Source organism: Athene noctua, chromosome Z (genome assembly GCF_965140245.1).
Source record: "Athene noctua chromosome Z, bAthNoc1.hap1.1, whole genome shotgun sequence".
NCBI classification, from domain to species: domain Eukaryota; kingdom Metazoa; phylum Chordata; class Aves; order Strigiformes; family Strigidae; genus Athene; species Athene noctua.
The window spans coordinates 33,299,363-33,316,240 of record NC_134077.1 but is presented as its reverse complement, the minus strand read 5'-3'; positions in this window follow the sequence as shown (position 1 = coordinate 33,316,240).

Here is a 16,878-nt window from a genome sequence, read left to right as displayed (position 1 = left end):
GAAGAGGTGGGGAAGTGGTTATGCTCGCCTGCACCGCCTACCCTCCCCTTCCAGCACGTTTCCATTGGAAAAGGTGCAGCAAATACCCTTTTCACCACCAGCCAGAATAAACTACTAAATCTCCAGGTTTTGGCAAGGGTGCAGATGCAACCATTGCAGAAGCAGTGCTGCCTGTATTGAACGTAGCATTAGGCTAAGGGAGAAAAACCACTGGTTAGGAAACTCAGAGTGAAAGCATACAGTGTCCTTACATTACACAACAGAAGGCGGTTTAGTTAATTAAAACAGATGGAGTCCGGACTACGTGACTGATGAAATGCTGTCAGTTTGACAAACCCTAAATTTTACCTACTTGCTTATTTAAGAGACTAACATCAGGACAAGAAGTTCATTTTTCCCCTCAGAATTACCCTTCATATGAGTCAATAAAAAACAAACATGCTTAAAATGTCATATTTGGGTTTTGGTCATTATTAACACCTGGGCTTCAGTGGTCTGGACATGAAATCTGAATGGAAAATTACACTCAAAAATCATGACGACTGGTAACATTTTTGCATGTCCAGTAATACAAAGAAGAACTTTCTAGAGAACACATGTAAAGATGTTATTTCACACTAACTCTAGAAACCCTCATAAAAACACACAGTGCTCTCTTTGAAATTATTCCAATAATGTCAGTAATGCACAGTACGTGTATTCAAACTGAAACATGTCACTAAACTGAGCAGAGAGGGAGAAAGGGTTGGTAGGGACATGAGTTGTCAGCTTTCCAACTATGTTTTGAGTAATGATTTGCAAGTATCTGAATAACTGTATTAGCCTTTAACCACCTCTACTATCCTTAAATTTCCTGATGTTACAGGCAGGCTTTAGAGGACGTAGCTCTTAAGATACCCTTGCCCACGTTAGCGTACTGCTCATCACTGACACTGGATGTGGTTGATTTGGGACCAAATAAACTATCAGCCACAGACCAGAAAAAAGCCCCTTAGGCTCTGCTGCCGCCTTTGAAACAGTATGAAGAAATGTTGTCTTTGGTGGCACAGCAAGGCAAACTGTTCTTCATGCCTGAGGTGTGGGTGCCAGCAGAGGTGGGTGTTGCTAGCGTGCACATACCTAGACCATTTTCCTCCTGTCCTCCCATAGCCTTCAGGTGGAGCACAGTGCCACAGTTACTGCCAGGACTTGTGAGTGACTCTTTGATGAATCCCTTAAAAGATCACTAAGGTACTAGCTTGTTTGTGTGCACGTTCACTCTGGCTTCGGGGTACTTCAAAGCAGGATTTTAATTACCCCCCTTCTCCTCCACTACATTAAGATGATACATGAATGAAAAGGTCCTCAAAGGTTTCCAAACGGCAAAAGTCCCCCTTCTGCACTCATACCTTTTTACTAGCTTTTTGATTCTGCCCCAGCCTAGGATTACTGCATTTGCAGTGCCAAAATTCACCTTAGCTCTAATGTACTGGGAGTAAAAAATAATAGTTAGGAATCACTGGTACATTAAAAAGTTAAGAGCGCAAACTGCTGTCAGAAGAGACTTGTCATTAGCCTCTGCAGAAGAGATTAGTAAAAACAGTGCAGCCACAGAAGTCAGACCTACCGTCCCACTTCATTTCCAGCCACATGCATGCACTGATTGGACAGCTGTTCTGCTAACGAGGGACTTCTTTTACATGAAAGAATACCTGGAAAGTGTCAAGATAGTTTAATACACCCTTCATAATTTGCTCTTGCCCCCTCAGCAGGCAGGGTCTGACCAGACATTGCTGGCACACCTTGCATTCCCAAGACAGCAGCACAAGTCAGAAACTGGAGTGTGTGTGTGTGTTGTCATCCTATTTTCCCTTCTACTTCAGGTTAAATGCACTTGTTAGTTTAATAACTGGTATGCAGCAATCTCCCAAGCACTCATTTGCATTAACTATCAGTGCAGTTCAAAGAAGAACATGGCACTGGTTTTCAACAAGCCATAAAATTTCTACAATTCTTATACAGTGCAGTTGGGGTTCTACTGCATGAAGCAACATAGCCCTGTGCCAAAGCGCTTGGGAGGTTCTGGCAACACTTTCCCTGCCTTCAGTAGTCAGGTCCTCAGACCAAAGCTTTCCAAGGCATTGTTTTTCATGGTGCTCTTGCAACCATGGCTCAAGCCTGAGCCAATTTCCAACTGGTCTGCATTCTTCTGACTGAACTGTGGCTACCAGACTTGCATCAGAGCAGAGGCAATGCATCCACAGTGGAGATACACAGGATGAAGACTGAGATTTGTTTCTTAGCTAATGGGACATGGGGACCAAGCTACCAAGGAGACACTTTTCTCCCTGTGGAGTGGAAATGTTTTCTGCCAGGATGGATGCAGTGGGGTTTTAGCCCAGATCCTGCTCTGTGTAAATTGTCAGTGGTGCAATTTGCTTCTCTACTTAGCCCTGAAAAGTGCAATCTTTGAAGGTGCCTGTTTTCCCCAAGATTTTCTCAGTCTTGCAGGCTGAAACGTATATTGTTTGTTCAGCAATAAGGCAGGAATTTATGCTGTCTGAGAGAAGTTTGCCTGTTTTGACTCAGGAATACAGGCTCATCTTTGTCTTGTTGACGGTTACCCTTCAGCTATGTCACCTTGAAAAGCCGGCAAGGGCCTATAGACCTTGGGTGTTTCAAAATTTGAGTAACAATGATTTGAGGACCTCTTGTCATAAAACAAAAATATCAATCCCTAATACTACGATTCTTGTTGTTTGTGTCCTCTGCAGAGATGTGCTACAAGCCTATAACCCTCAAGGTTGGATGGTTTCCTAACATCTCATAATCTGATCAGCTGGACCAGACAGGTTTGGAAGGTCACGTGAGCCCCTGCTGTGCAAAGAGCACTGAGCCAATAAAGCCTCTGCTCAATGAACTACCAGAATATTGGGATTGCAATCAGTTTTTGGTAAGCTTTGTAGCTAGCACATCTCAAAGTGTGCTAAACTGGATCAGTAACTTTTTTACTTACTACCATGTGTACAGGACACTTCATGTCCAGGACACCTAGAAAGCAACAGAGAATCACAGAATCATCTAGGTTGGAAAAGACCTTGAAGATCATCTAGTCCAACCATTGACCTAACACTGACAGTTCCCAACCACATCATATCACTCAGAGCTATGTCAGCCCGACTCTTAAACACCTCCAGGGATGGGGACTCCATTACCTCCCTGAGCAGCCCATTCCAATGCCTAACAACCCCTTCTGGAAAGAAATGCTTCCTAATATCCAGTCTAAACCTTCCCTGACACAACTCGAGGCCATTCCCTCTTGTCCTGTCGCTTGTTACTTGGTTCAAGAGACTCATCCCCAGCTCTCTGCACCCTCCTTTCAGGGAGCTGTAGAGGGCGATGAAGTCTCCCCTCAGCCTCCTCTTCTCCAGACTAAACACCCCCAGTTCCCTCAGCCACTCCTCCTACGACCTGTGCTCCAGACCCTGCACCAGCTTCGTTGCCCTTCTCTGGACACGCTCGAGTCATTCAATGTCCTTTGTGTAGTGAGGGGCCCAAAACTGAACACAGGAATCGAGGTGCGGCCTCACCAGTGCCGAGTACAGGGGTCAGATCCCTTCCCTGTCCCTGCTGGCCACGATATTGCTGACACAAGCCAGGATGCCATTGGCCTTCTTGGCCACCTGGGCACACTGCTGGCTCCTGTTCAGCCGGCTGTCAATCAGCACCCCCAGGTCCCTCTCTGACTGGCAGCTCTCCAGCCACTCCTCCCCAAGCCTGTAGCGCTGCTGGGGGTTCTTGTGGCCCAAGGGCAGCCCCCGGCATTTGCCCTTATGGAAACTCCTCCAGTTGGCCTCAGCCCATGGCTCCAGCCTGTCCAGGTCTCTCTGCAGAGCCTCCCTACCCTCGAGCAGATCAACACTCCCACCCAACTTGGGGTCATCTGCAAACTCACTGAGGGTGCACTCGATCCCCTCGTCTAGATCATCAATAAAGATGTTAAACAGGAGTGGCCCCAAAACCGAGCCCTGGGGGACACCACTCGTGACCGGCCACCAACTGGATTTAACTCCATTCACCACAACTCTTTGGGCCCGGCCATCCAGACAGTTTTTTACCCAGAGAAGTGTGTGCCCATCCAAGCCACAAGCAGCCGGTTTCACCAGTAGAATGCTGTGGGAAACGGTGTCAAAAGCCTTGCTAAAGTCAAGGTTGACAACATCCACAGCCTTTCCCTCATCCAACAAGCAGGTCGCCCTGTCATAGAAGGAGATCAAGTTTGTCAGGCAGGACCTGCCTTTCATAAACCCATGCTGACTGGGCCTGAGCATCTGGTTGTCCCGCATGTGTTGTGTGATGGTACTCAGGATGAGCTGCTCCATCAGCTTCCCGGGCACCGAAGTCAAGATGACAGGCCTGTAATTTCCCAGATCATCGTTCTGACCCTTCTTCTGTATGGGCATCACAATGGCCAATTTCCAATCAGTCGGGACCTCCCTGCTCAGCCAGGACTGCTGGTAAATGATGGAAAGTGGCCCGGCGAGCACCTCAGCCAGCTCCTTCAGCACCCTCGGGTGTATCCCATCCGGTCCTATAGACTTGTGTGTGTCTGTGTGATGCAGCAGGTCACTGACTGTCTCCTCCTGGACTGTGGTGGGGTCATTCTCCCAGTCTCTGTCTTCTGGCTGAGGAGGCTGGGTTCCCTCAGCACAACTAGTCTTGTTATTAAAGACTGAGGCAAAGAAGGCATTAAGCACCTCAGCCTTTTCTATGTCACTTGTCACTATCCCAGCAGTTGCAAGGGATCCAAAGAGCAGCTAGAGACAATAGTCCACACAGAGGATTCTGCTGTTTCCCTCCATGCATTGTAATCACTTGCCAAGCAAATGAAAGAATTGTAATGAAAAAGTGTCCCAAAAATACATGACATTCAAATCAAAATACCCTCCGACTCTAAAATAGGAATCATACCTGTAAGCAAATTATTACTGTTTAGCAGAAGGGAAATGTAATGGTTATTTTTAAAAATCATTTAGAATATAGAAGGTTTACATTTCAAAAAACATAAATTTACAGGAAGCCCAGCCACAGAGTCAGTTTCTGACACCATAAAGATACTGCACAAAATATATGAACTACACACATGTAGCACATGGGGAATTGCTATTCTGTCCTGCTGCCTTCTGTTCTTCACTTCAGATTGTAGTTACCCCTGTCACCGGGGGCAAGGCTGGCAGCTCACCCTTGCCATGTTACATCCCTTGCTCTTGTAGGTGCTTCAGATAACCTACTGCTGGAGCCATGAGGACATGTCTAAACTGTGGAGACACACCTTTGTCACATAGGTTGACTAACACAGCTGACTCAGATTAAAAACTGCCAAGAGAGGCAAACTGGACTCTGACTCCTAGCCGCTAGACTCAGGCTCCTCTGCAGTATCTAACTTAAGCTGTTACCTGAAATTGAACTCCAAGATATCTTTACATGCTCTTTCAACCCGAGTCACCTTTTTATGCAAATACCTCTCACAATATATACATAATCTAGCACACTTCTGGATACTCTGTAAATGGAAGAAAATTGCTGTTAAAGTAAATGACTACTCTCCTCATAGGGACCCAAACCCCAAACAAGCACTTTCCTACACACAAGTAAGAAATATACAAAGCCCTATCTTCTGAAAGAGGAGGAGCAGATCTCCAGTTCAGCTAAATCAGGCAGCCCAGGGCAACATGCCAGCCCGTAGTCACTAGTAAACTTTGTTGTACTTCCTCTCTCCAGTTCCTCGTGTGATTCATTTTTTGTACTCCTGTGTAGCTCTATCCCTTACTCGCACCTGGAGAAAAGCTGAAATGCTGCCATGAGAGAATTGTACATCAGTCACTACATGAAGCCAGACAGAAGGGAGGCATGGAAATCAGTGTCACCTGCAGGGTCCAGGTGGAGAGCATGCAGAATTTGAAATGCTCTTAAAATTATTTATAAGTTTTTCTCATGTTCCTACCTCAGGTTTAGGGCTTGTTTTTAGTAGTATCTATTTCTCTAAATGCTTTTTCTGGAGAAATGTTTTTAAACTTCTTCCTTATGAATCACAAACTGTCAGTTTCTGCAAACCATGCAGAGGGTAGGAATAGATGGTAAAACAAGGCAAACAAGTGAGGGGAAAAACAGAGAGGGCTAGGAGTTTGATTAAAATGTGGAGCATGTCAAGATCCTTATTTCAGTGGAATCAACAGTGAGTGCACAAAGGACAGTGTCAGTGTTGCCAGCGTCTCTCTGAAGTTCACACTGGTTTATATCGGCTTGTTGATTTTATTCCACTTACAGGAAAATACCCAAAAATAGTTCTGCAAAATGGATGAGAAGTATTACTATCAGTTACCTCATCAGACAGAAATCTTTCTTTACAGCATCTAAAACTTCTTTGAAGTTAATACTACAAGAGCAGCAGATACGTTCCAATGAAGAAAACACATCTATGCAAGTAAAACAATCTTGAATGGAGTGAGGGAGAATAACTGCAGGGGTGTTCATGTGTTTGACTACAGCTAAAGGAAACTTAACAGACAGCGGAGAGAGGGAAAAAAAAGAAGCCTGAAACTGTTTCTGGAATATTTTGTCACTCAGACTGTTGAGGGTCTGTCCTTGCTGTGATCTGAACTGAGCTTTCAGAGTTCTGAAAGAAGGCCATACAATCTTCTTCTGCCTCAGTGTCTCTGCTACAAAATGTTGTTGTTTGTTAATCTGTCTCACAGGGGCATTTTGGAGTGCGCAGATGCTGCTGTGATGTTTGTGACAGGTGCCTTGCAGGCCCAGAATACCTCACACAGTACTGCAGTGAGCCTAAACAGATGTTGTGGATATATGGATTATACAAGAACAGTCTTATTGGGGCTAAAATTGTTACATGCATCTTTCTGTTCCAGGTACAACAAGCAAGTTGTGTGTGTGTGTGAAACAGAGTCATGGGAATAATTAGTACAGAACATAAGAGAGATAACAGGTTTTTGAAATTACATTCCCCCAGGGAAAAGCAATATATAATGATTTGCCCTGTTTGGGAGGCCTGACAGAGGCTGCAAAGCTAAGTGTAAAAACAGCATGAGTGCCAAAAGAGGTCATGTGCCCAAGATGTATAAGCTGATGTATCATACATGTTGGGACCTCACGCAGCGAGAGGTGAGAGTGCAAGTGTAAAGTATTGTTATTATGTCCTATTTCTCTAATATTTCTTTGTTCAGTGAAAGCCTGATGCAGTTAACTCAGAGCATGTTAATGCTCTCAGGCTTTGCTGCAAAAGCTTACTTATGTGGAAGAACAGGAAAGGGAAAACTGGAGTGCTGGGACCTCTCAGCAGTCATACCCTGCCCCTAAGCACACACAATTTACCATGCAGAAGAGTCCTTTTGCTGGCATGATGTATGTCACTTGAGAAAGCAGCTTAATTATCACAGAAGAATACCTCCAAGCTGCTGGATAACATCAATAAATTACAAACGGACTGTAATCTTAAACCCTGGTACGGAGGTAAAGAAATGCAAAAGGAAAACATGGAGAGCCAGAGGTCTGAGACCTGGTCGTTGGAGAGCCTCACGCGGTGACTGCCACTATGGAAAGTCTGTGAAGGTCACACAAGTGCTAAGAGCTCCTATTTTCTTCAGGAACATCAAGGATGGGACTTGGCAATGTGACGGTCTATGTATAAACAACAGCTCTGTTTATAATAAACATGCATATTTCACACTACTGTGCTAACTCAACTGTCTGTGGAACCATATGTTCTTGCAGAGGGCATCAGATTCAAGCTACCAGCACAGACTGTTTAACTGTGAGAGAAGGGGCAGACGTAGCACCCCCTTACAGGCAAATCACAGGCAAAAGGAGTTTCTTGCCTGAAACCCTTTATGGTTTTGTGCATTGCATAAAATGGACAGGAACAACTTGGCCATCTGAATTTTCCTTTGGAGCCCCAGGCATGGTTATTCCTGGGCAAGGAGAAGCAGAAAATCACCCAGGAAACCTCTCTCACTTGCTCTAAAGGTTCATCCACAACTTTCAGAAGAGAGAGGGAGAGGCGGGGGGAGGAAGGGTTGGCACAAAAAATGAGGCGTGAAGGCAGTCTCTGGAGATGAGCTGGAAGGTCTTCAGGATGCGTTTGGGACAAACAATCTTTTCAATATCACCATTTTCCACCTCACTTATTTTTAAGTTTAAAAATACCATGACTACTTCCTTTTTTTTTTTTTTTTTTTTTTTTTTTTTTTTTTTTAACCCAGAGTCTTTGGGTGAAAGGCAGAAGTGTTCCCCATTTTTTATATGTTATCAGCAGCTCACTAATAAAAGAAGTTGGCTTTCCCCCTCCTTCCTCTACAAAACTCACGTGCTAGTTTCCCTCAAAATACTTACACTCTGAATCATTTCTTGGTGGCGACACTTTTCACTCCAGCATTGCCCACAGCCCATCCAGCTATGGGTACCAGAAAAAGCCCCCAGTAACAAGCAGGTATGGGCGCAGCCTGCGTTAGCTCACCACATCCACTGATGAGCAGAGGGACGAACTGTCCCACGCACAGCACAAGGCTCCAAAAATGCCAGGTGCCGGGCTGAGCGCCACTTCGCCTTTTTATTTCTTAAATTTTTTCCATTCGACGGCCTCGGAAGCGTGCGGCAAGTATTAGGTGAGCCTCCAAAGTACATCAGCTCTAAAGACGAGTCCAATTCCTCCAGCCCACCCCCAACCAACCAACCACAGTCATTAAGGTGGGAACCGACTCCCCCCTCCGGGCGCATCCCCCGCGGCCCGCCGGTCCCGGCGCTGCCGCCTCCCTGGAGCTGTGCGGGTGTCCCGGGGATGCTGACCGCGGCCCCACGGACACGCCGCCGCCGGGGACCCCGCCGGCAGTCCCGCGGCCCCCGCACGGGCGGGTCCAGGGCCGCGCCGCCCCTACCTTTTCCCGCTTCAGTAGGTCCAAGATGTAGCCGAAGCGGCTGCCGTCCGCGGCCGCTGCCATGGCCCCACGCTCCACGCGGAACAGCCGTGCCGCGGGCGGGACCGCCCCGCCGCTTCCTCCGCCCCGCGCAGCGCAGCCCCGGGCTGCCCCGGTGCTCTGCGCCGGGGAGCCGCCGCGGTGCGAGAGGTGCTCTCCTCGCCTCCGGTCCCCGCCCCGTGGAGGATGCTCACGGGACCGAGGGCGCCCGCGATAACCTCTCAGCCAGCAGCAGCACGGGCAGACTGTCAGGGCACGTCGAGGTGTCCAGAAACACCCTCTCTACGGCCGCGAGAGCTGTGGTCAGGGTGGCGAGGTTGTACCTACTCGTGGTCCAGCCAAACCCGAGCGTTACTGTACAAATGACTCTCGTCCTTTGCTGAGCCCGTGGCCTGGGGCTGATGCTGCAGGCAGATCTGCCCAGGGCAGCACCCAAGGTGGGCATGCCTCTTTTCAAAGAGACTTGAAAGCACAGCTTGAAGTGAGATGCACGGTGAGGTACGGCATGATGCATGTGTCCCCAGGCTCCATACGGTTTTCTTAAATTCCAAGCTTTTGTTCAGATGAAACATTGTGTCTAAACACATCTGTAGTGAAGAGCACATACTAATGTAATGTACATAACTGCATGTATGATCTGTCTGGTGTGTCTGCATTTGGCTAGTGGTATGTCCATGGGGTAACTCAAACTGGAAGAAAACTTAGTGTCATCTATTTTTCTGCATCCCAGGACAGATGCTGCCACTCAAGATGGGTACAACAAATTTTTATATAACTGTGGCAAAAAAACTCATCCCAACAATTCAAGTACCCTGCACTTCTTGAGGAAGACAGCCCTCACAGCCTGCTGAAACGTTCACACCAGACCAGAGAGCCAGCTACCAGGAGAGGAACTGCAAAACTCCACCAGGACACGGTGGGCAAGGGGGCCCTATAGGATGGCTGGGGAATGGTGTTTGAGAGGTTGCAGACATTGCACCCCTGCTCCATGCCTGCCTCCAGTCCACACCACTCCTTCTGGTGGAGGCACCACAGGTCACTTCAGCCACCAGCTGGCTCATTTCTTTCTCCTCTGCTGCTCTTTCACCAGCTCCCTCCCAAACTGAGAGGTGGAAGGGGACAAGCCACACTTACATTGTAGCTATCAGGTAGCCCATGGAGCACATCACCCCTGTGTGGTGAAAACATACCAAAAGGTGTTTTATAACAGTATAACGTATCCCTTTGGAGGCTGTATTTCCTAAGTGTACTGATACGGTAGTAATGTTATCCCAGATTTCTCTCCACAGGGTACTCACTGAAACAATATACTCTTTCTGTCTCAGAAAACAGGACTCATGAATAGCTACCAGACTTTTCTGTTACTAGATACTGTACAATTATATATATCAGATGACTCATTAATCAAATAGCTTGTTATTGGGGTATAGACAGGCTTTCAGCATTCCACATATTGCTTTTGTGCAAACAGCCCAGGAATAACGAAGGGCATCAGCACAGGGGGCAGTCAGCTGTTATCACTCATGCAGCTGAGAGGTCCTCAATACCTAGTTAACTCAATGTGAGATATTTTGCTTCTCTGATCTAATTCCAGCTCACAAAATGGCACTCATGTAGGAAATTTTCTTTACTGTAATTTCTTTGGATCAGTGTTGAGCACTGCCAGAGAGCAGGTCTGGCCAAGGCTGGGAAAAGGGATTTCCTGAAAGAGTGACTCTTCCCAAGCTGCTCAAGTCCAGTAGTCATCTGCAGGACACTATGCTGGTGGTGGCCTCAGCAACAGTGGCTCTTCTGTATCAAGGAAGGTTGTACCATGATATCAGGGCGAATCTCCAAATGATAACCTGTGCCAAGCAGCAAACATACCTTTGACCTTACTGCTCAGTAATCAGAGGCTGCGTGAAAAGCCAAGGAATTTACAACCCTTTCTGCGCAGTGCAAGAAAACAACATGCAGCAGTTTACTCCACTGGAACCCTTTTAGCTGGAGGCATGTCTGTACCCAAATGCCATTGCAGCTTTGTTATGTTCATGTTAAACGTCCCCAAACAATGATTGCCCAAAGCCTGTGAGACAAGGGTCTCCACAGGTACATGCACCATGTGCCTGCTCTGGATCGATATTTTTGCCTTGCATTCCTTGGCCATGAATGACACCAGTATTTTGAACAATGTGCTCTGAATTCTTAGCTGCTGTCTCACGATTTTTTTGCTGCACCAGTGTGATTAGCTTTTTCTTGTTGGTGTTTTTTGTTGGTTTGGTTTTGGTTTTGTTGTTTTTCTTTCTGCTATATGCTGTTGGTTATGGACAGCCTGGACTGAAATTCAAGTACTTGGGACAGAAAAGATGAGCCCTGGTTTCCCTTCATTCACCTCCTCAGGTCCTGCTTCCATAAACTGATCAACACCCCAGCCACACACTGCCCTCCATGTCAGGGGAGTGCTGTGGACTCATTGGAGTGCTCCACAAATGTAAAGAGATGTGAATGTAGCTCAAATCATGAAGTTAGTCAGGGCAAGAAGGATACAGGAGGAGACAGAAGCAGCTGATGGTTCTTTCATGCTCTTTTCTTGGAATGGTTTTGTTTCAGCATGAGCTCTGTTAGCACTCCAGGTTCAGGTGGCTGCCAGTGAGAGGCAAGCAGGCGAGTGCCACAAACCACTTTTGCATTGATTTCACTGCTTCGGCAACAGCACCCTCCCAAGCAGCTCTTGCTGGGATGATCCTGGACCCTGTATGACAGCACTCTCTGGTAGCAGCCCTGCAGGAGAGTGTACTTCTACAAAGTCCTGCAAGTCCAGGCAGAGCCTTGTGGGTGGTTCAGTATCATTAACACAGGCTGTCTCCATAGATTGAGACTAGCAAGTGATTTGGACTATTCTCTGCAGCAGATATCAATTTCTGTAGCCATTTTGAGGGCTCCCATCTCCTGAGATGAAAAATAGTTTGTGATAGCCTTTGTCTTGCAGGCTGACGGGAGAATGTGCACTTGGAAGGCTGGAGACAGATGGAGAAGCTTCATGTTGCAGCTGGTGGCCCAGGGACTTTCACCCCTCTTGGTAACCGGTCACTGTGTTTTACACAACCTTTACTGAGATAGGCTGTATGCCAGAAATAGCTGGGAGCTCCTCACCAGTTCCACATAAACTGCAGATATGCAATTTCTTTTCACACTTTTTCTCCTTTTATTTCATCTGTCAGGTTGGTTCCTTTCTGTGGAACCAGGATATCTGAAACTGAACTCAAACTTTCAGTTGTCATGAAATTATCAATCTCAGAGCATGTCATATTATCTTAAAATGAATCAGGAGAACATTTTTATTTGCTTTCTATAACTTAAACTAGTAGCAGGTCTCCAAAAATGCAAGGATCCTGGGCCAGATTATCAACTAATGTAAATAAATTTATATAATTTTATACCAGCAGAAAAACCGACCCTGTATTGCAGTGCTGAAATGTCACGCAACACAGTGCTCTGCCTCTGCACATTGGTATAGAAATTAAAATATAAAGGAAATTTATGTTTCCTGAACTGTCAACTATGTTGATTCTCCCAGGACAGCAGTGACAGCTCTGGATTTTCTGATTGATCTTCTCCGTCTTAGTTTCTGCTTCTGAACTAAATCTGAGCAGCAAAGCCTGATCAGATGCTCCTTTCTTTCTGCTCCCCTAGGATGGTGAGCTATTTTCCCATTTCCATTTCGACAGGAATCCACTCAAGCATACACCCTAGCATCCTGAGGAGGGAGGGGTCTTCTCCCACTGTGCACCACATTTGAACTTGTTGGCCATCATTACATCATTAGAGGAAATCTACTTAAAGAACGTTGGAAACCAGCTGCAGGCAGCGATATGGGAAGGGCTAACACAAATAATTCAGTACAGAGGAGAGGAATGCTTCCATTTTATTGTATGTGTGGGGGAAATGGATCTGTGTTAGATGTACTTCCATCTCAGAGGACTCTGATGTCACTGACAATTGCAATGCCAGACCAATGGAGATGCAAGAAAGATGATGTTAAAGGTGGTGGAAAAGTACCAGTAGTCAGTATGAACTACTTCACTGTTAAACTGTATGTTTGAACAAACATTTGAAATAATGAAAAAACCCACCACTTAAATACGTACCCAAGCGTGCATGCCTCTGGTAAGGATTGTGACCTAGTTTTATTCTCTTAACAGTGTTCAGAGGCCTGAAACTAGCCTGAGCAATACTAAAGAGAATTCATGTAAATAGTTTATGAATTTTATATAAACTGCTTCCTTCCACAGGGAGTGATGTAGATAGGAACTGTCACAAGCAGAAAAAAAATTTGCCAGGAAAGAGGTGAGACCTTCTGATGATAGTAAAGGTTTTACAAACAGGACAAATAAGATCAAACTGTATTTCAAAGCTCACATGCAGACCTAAACCTCTCCCTGCAATAAATCCCATCCCCTCTAGTTCTTCTAGGCAACACAGGGTTGGTTTGTTGTTTTTTTTCTTCCCATTCCCATCTGTGATCTTCTGGGGAAGAAAAAGGAGCACAACTATCTGGAGTCTCTTGGTGAGTGGTCAGGGAACCGCCTGCTTCTGTGTCTCTGCCACATTCAGCTGAGGTCCCACTAAGACTACCTCAAGCAGGAGGAACTTTTGGACCTTCTCCCTTACGACTGTGTTAATAAATCCTACTCGGGATTTATATTTAGCCTGTGATTCCCTGGCATCCCCAGATCTCTCTGCGATGCAGCTACCAATTCACATCTTCACTTTCTGTGGGAGAATTTGATTTTTGCCTCCTTTTATGTCTCTAGCCTTCTTAGTGATCAAATTTTTACTTACTCTCACCATATACTGGAAGAGGGTTTTATTTATTTTATATACTTTGCTCTAATAGATACTGGCAAAACCCAACAGGTCACTAAACCCATAACACTAAATATAGCAAACAAACAGCGACAATCAAAATGAGATACTGAAGCAGTTCTGCTGCTGCTCTGTGGCTAAGTCAACATCATCCACTGCTAATGGCCAGAAGCAAAGAGTCTCATCCTTAGCCTGTACCTCTCATTTCCCTCACTTCTGTCTGTAGGTCCTCTGCCAGACTTTTTGTTCTCCTGTGCTCAGACTCAGACCTTTTTGACACCAGAGATGGCTACCTCTAGGCTTTTTGTCTTGCTTCATTTAAAGACCTCTGTCCAAATACCATAAACACGTTAATTCACTATTGGTGATGTACAAACACACAAAATAAAGTACAGAGTGAAAAACTGCATCTGTACTATATGAAAAATTATCTTTATGTATGATTTCCTCCTAGCCTGTCCCATTTTACACTAGCACAATATCACATGCCCCTCAGAACAAGCTCATTTAAGAAATATGGGTTAAGTATGTAGGCTACTATTAATATTTGATGTATTGAGTATGTTATTAGATATTTATAAGGAATCAGCTAAAGTACATAATGATGCATACCATGAATATATAATGTAATTGCCATTTTTTGCTACAACTACAGTTAATCAAATTTGATAATACAAAGCCAATTTTGGGTATCTAGAATTCCAGTAAATATTAATTGAGCAAAACACAACAGGATAGAGTCTATTAATTTATTGATTCTATTCATTTACTTAAAAGAATGTGTCTAATGAAGAAATCAGAGATATGCAAATCAGGGAAAGATAAGGAAAAGATGAGCACCGCTGAGATCTGCATGCAACTGTGACAATGTAAGCTTTAGTGATTCTGTGCATTTTGAAGAAGGGGGAAGTCTGTAACAGCGAAGCCTCTGAAGAAGGCAGCATATACATGAAAGCTTTTCAGACTCAGCTGGCCTTTAGAGAGTACTGCATCCATCTACAAAGCTTGTCCAGTTTATGCCTTCAGGGTTTAAAGGTATCTTGCACTTTTATTTCAGTTTAACTACAACGGGATTACGTTTGAGTTAATTTTCCTTTCTCAGAATGGCATGTCCTATGTTCCTTCAATTAAATACTTCCCATGTGTTTACCAGTGGGTTAATACAGTCTTTAATCCCCAATGAGAGTGCATTAAGCTCCCTGCAGATTGAATTTGCACAGAGTGAGGGCAGTGCAGACTCCGTTCTGCTCTGTGAGAGCCAACCAAGTGCTCACCCTCCCAGCGTCACTCTGCATCAGGGTGAGCCTGCCCCATCACTGGTCTATCCTCTGGATGTCCGAGGCTCTCCAGACCCTTAACACCAATAACCTGCTTTTAACACTGGGATCAGCACTCAGGCAAATGTTGTGCTGCTGGAGTACCTGCCTGCAGTGCTGCCGCGCAGCAAGAGCACTGTTGCGGCCAACATGGGCAGGCAGCACTGTGCCAATGGAACAGAGGTTTCTGCATCTCCTTTTCCCTCTGTAGGCTGGCAAAGGTGCTGGTGCACCCTCAAAGAATCACTGGCTTAAACAAAGTCAACTTATGACTATAAAAGTACGTGCAGCACAGAGCAAAAGGCCAAAAATGTCACTTAGGGGAGATTATCTGAAGTTACAACAAAGCAAATTGTTCCCTGCAGTCTTCACAAAAAGCTGAGGGTGAAGCACAGTGACACTCCTGGTCCCTGGTCACACTGTGTGACACATGGAGACAACCTTGGGGCAGCAATTTGTCCTGGATGTGAGAGGGCTGCCAAGGCTGGCCGGTACTGTTTGCGGCCAAAACTCCCAAACCATGGTTCTGGCTGCTTGCCCATGTGTGTTGAGCACCACAAGGTGCAGAGCCAGCTGCAGGGTGTAGCGTAAGAGAGCTGCAGCCCCAAGTACTTGGCTGTCGCTCTAGAAGATGTTCCTGTCCCATACATGTTGCAGTGCAGAGTGAGCTAGTACAAACCTCGCTGTGTGAACTTGGTCGTTTTTATCATGTGAGTGATAAGCAGAAGAGTAGTCCCTGATGCTGGGAGTCTGGGCCCTGTCATGGGCAGACAAGTACTTACGTGCTGTTCTGGAGTTTCATGAAAAGGAAATCTTCCTGGTTTTCCATGCAAGTTTCTTTTCACTCCTTTGACTTCTACAGCCCTCTCCACTTCAGCAGTTCTCCTTGGCATACTTAAAAAGGCCTCTCTGATGCAGCAGCCTAAGTGGAAGAGAGTTCCCTCTCATTCATCCGTAATGCACTCACTTCACAGAGGCATGCTCTCTTTGCCCTGCTGCGAAGGAAAGTCAAATGCATGTTGGTCTGCCAAGAGTGACTCCTCCCAGCATCCTCCCCAAATAACTTGCCAGACAAGGATTTCAACTTGGTTACAGACAAGACAAACCCTTCTCCTAATAGCTAGGAATACTGCATTATTTATCACCTTTTTACTGTTTTCATGTAGACCTGGGGTGGGTGAAGTAAACTATGTTGGCAAAACAACACTTTAGCCTGGTTTGATTTTATTTACTTATTTTCTTTTACTGTTGGTTTAAAGCAATCAACAATCATCTGTTCTTGACTGACACGAGTAAATGAGCAGAAGTGTGTAGGATAGAGCTGTCTCAGCCTGCAAGACAAAGCACCTTTATTGTCTGAATCTTCCTTTGCCAGTGTTTGTAGTGTACAGACATTCACTAGAGTGACTGACATCAGAGAGCTTATTTTTGAAAGCCAAAAATAAAAAAGCCTTCCTTTATATTCCTGTTCAAATCTGGTGAGCATCAAAAAGCATCAAAAGACTCATCTTGCTCTGATGACAAAGAGTTGTCTGCCAGTAGCTGGAGTAGGCTAGGCAGCCAGCAAGAGGATGGGAGTGTTGTTCCTCAGACAGGGTTTGTTACCTGGTGTGCAAAAGCCAATCTCACATGCATAACCGAGAGGTCAGTTTATTCTGTATCTGGTTAAAGAGGGGTGGATGATAGGTGGTAATTCCACAAAACTAGCACACCACACAAAGGAACTTCAAAGTATCTATACACTCCAAACT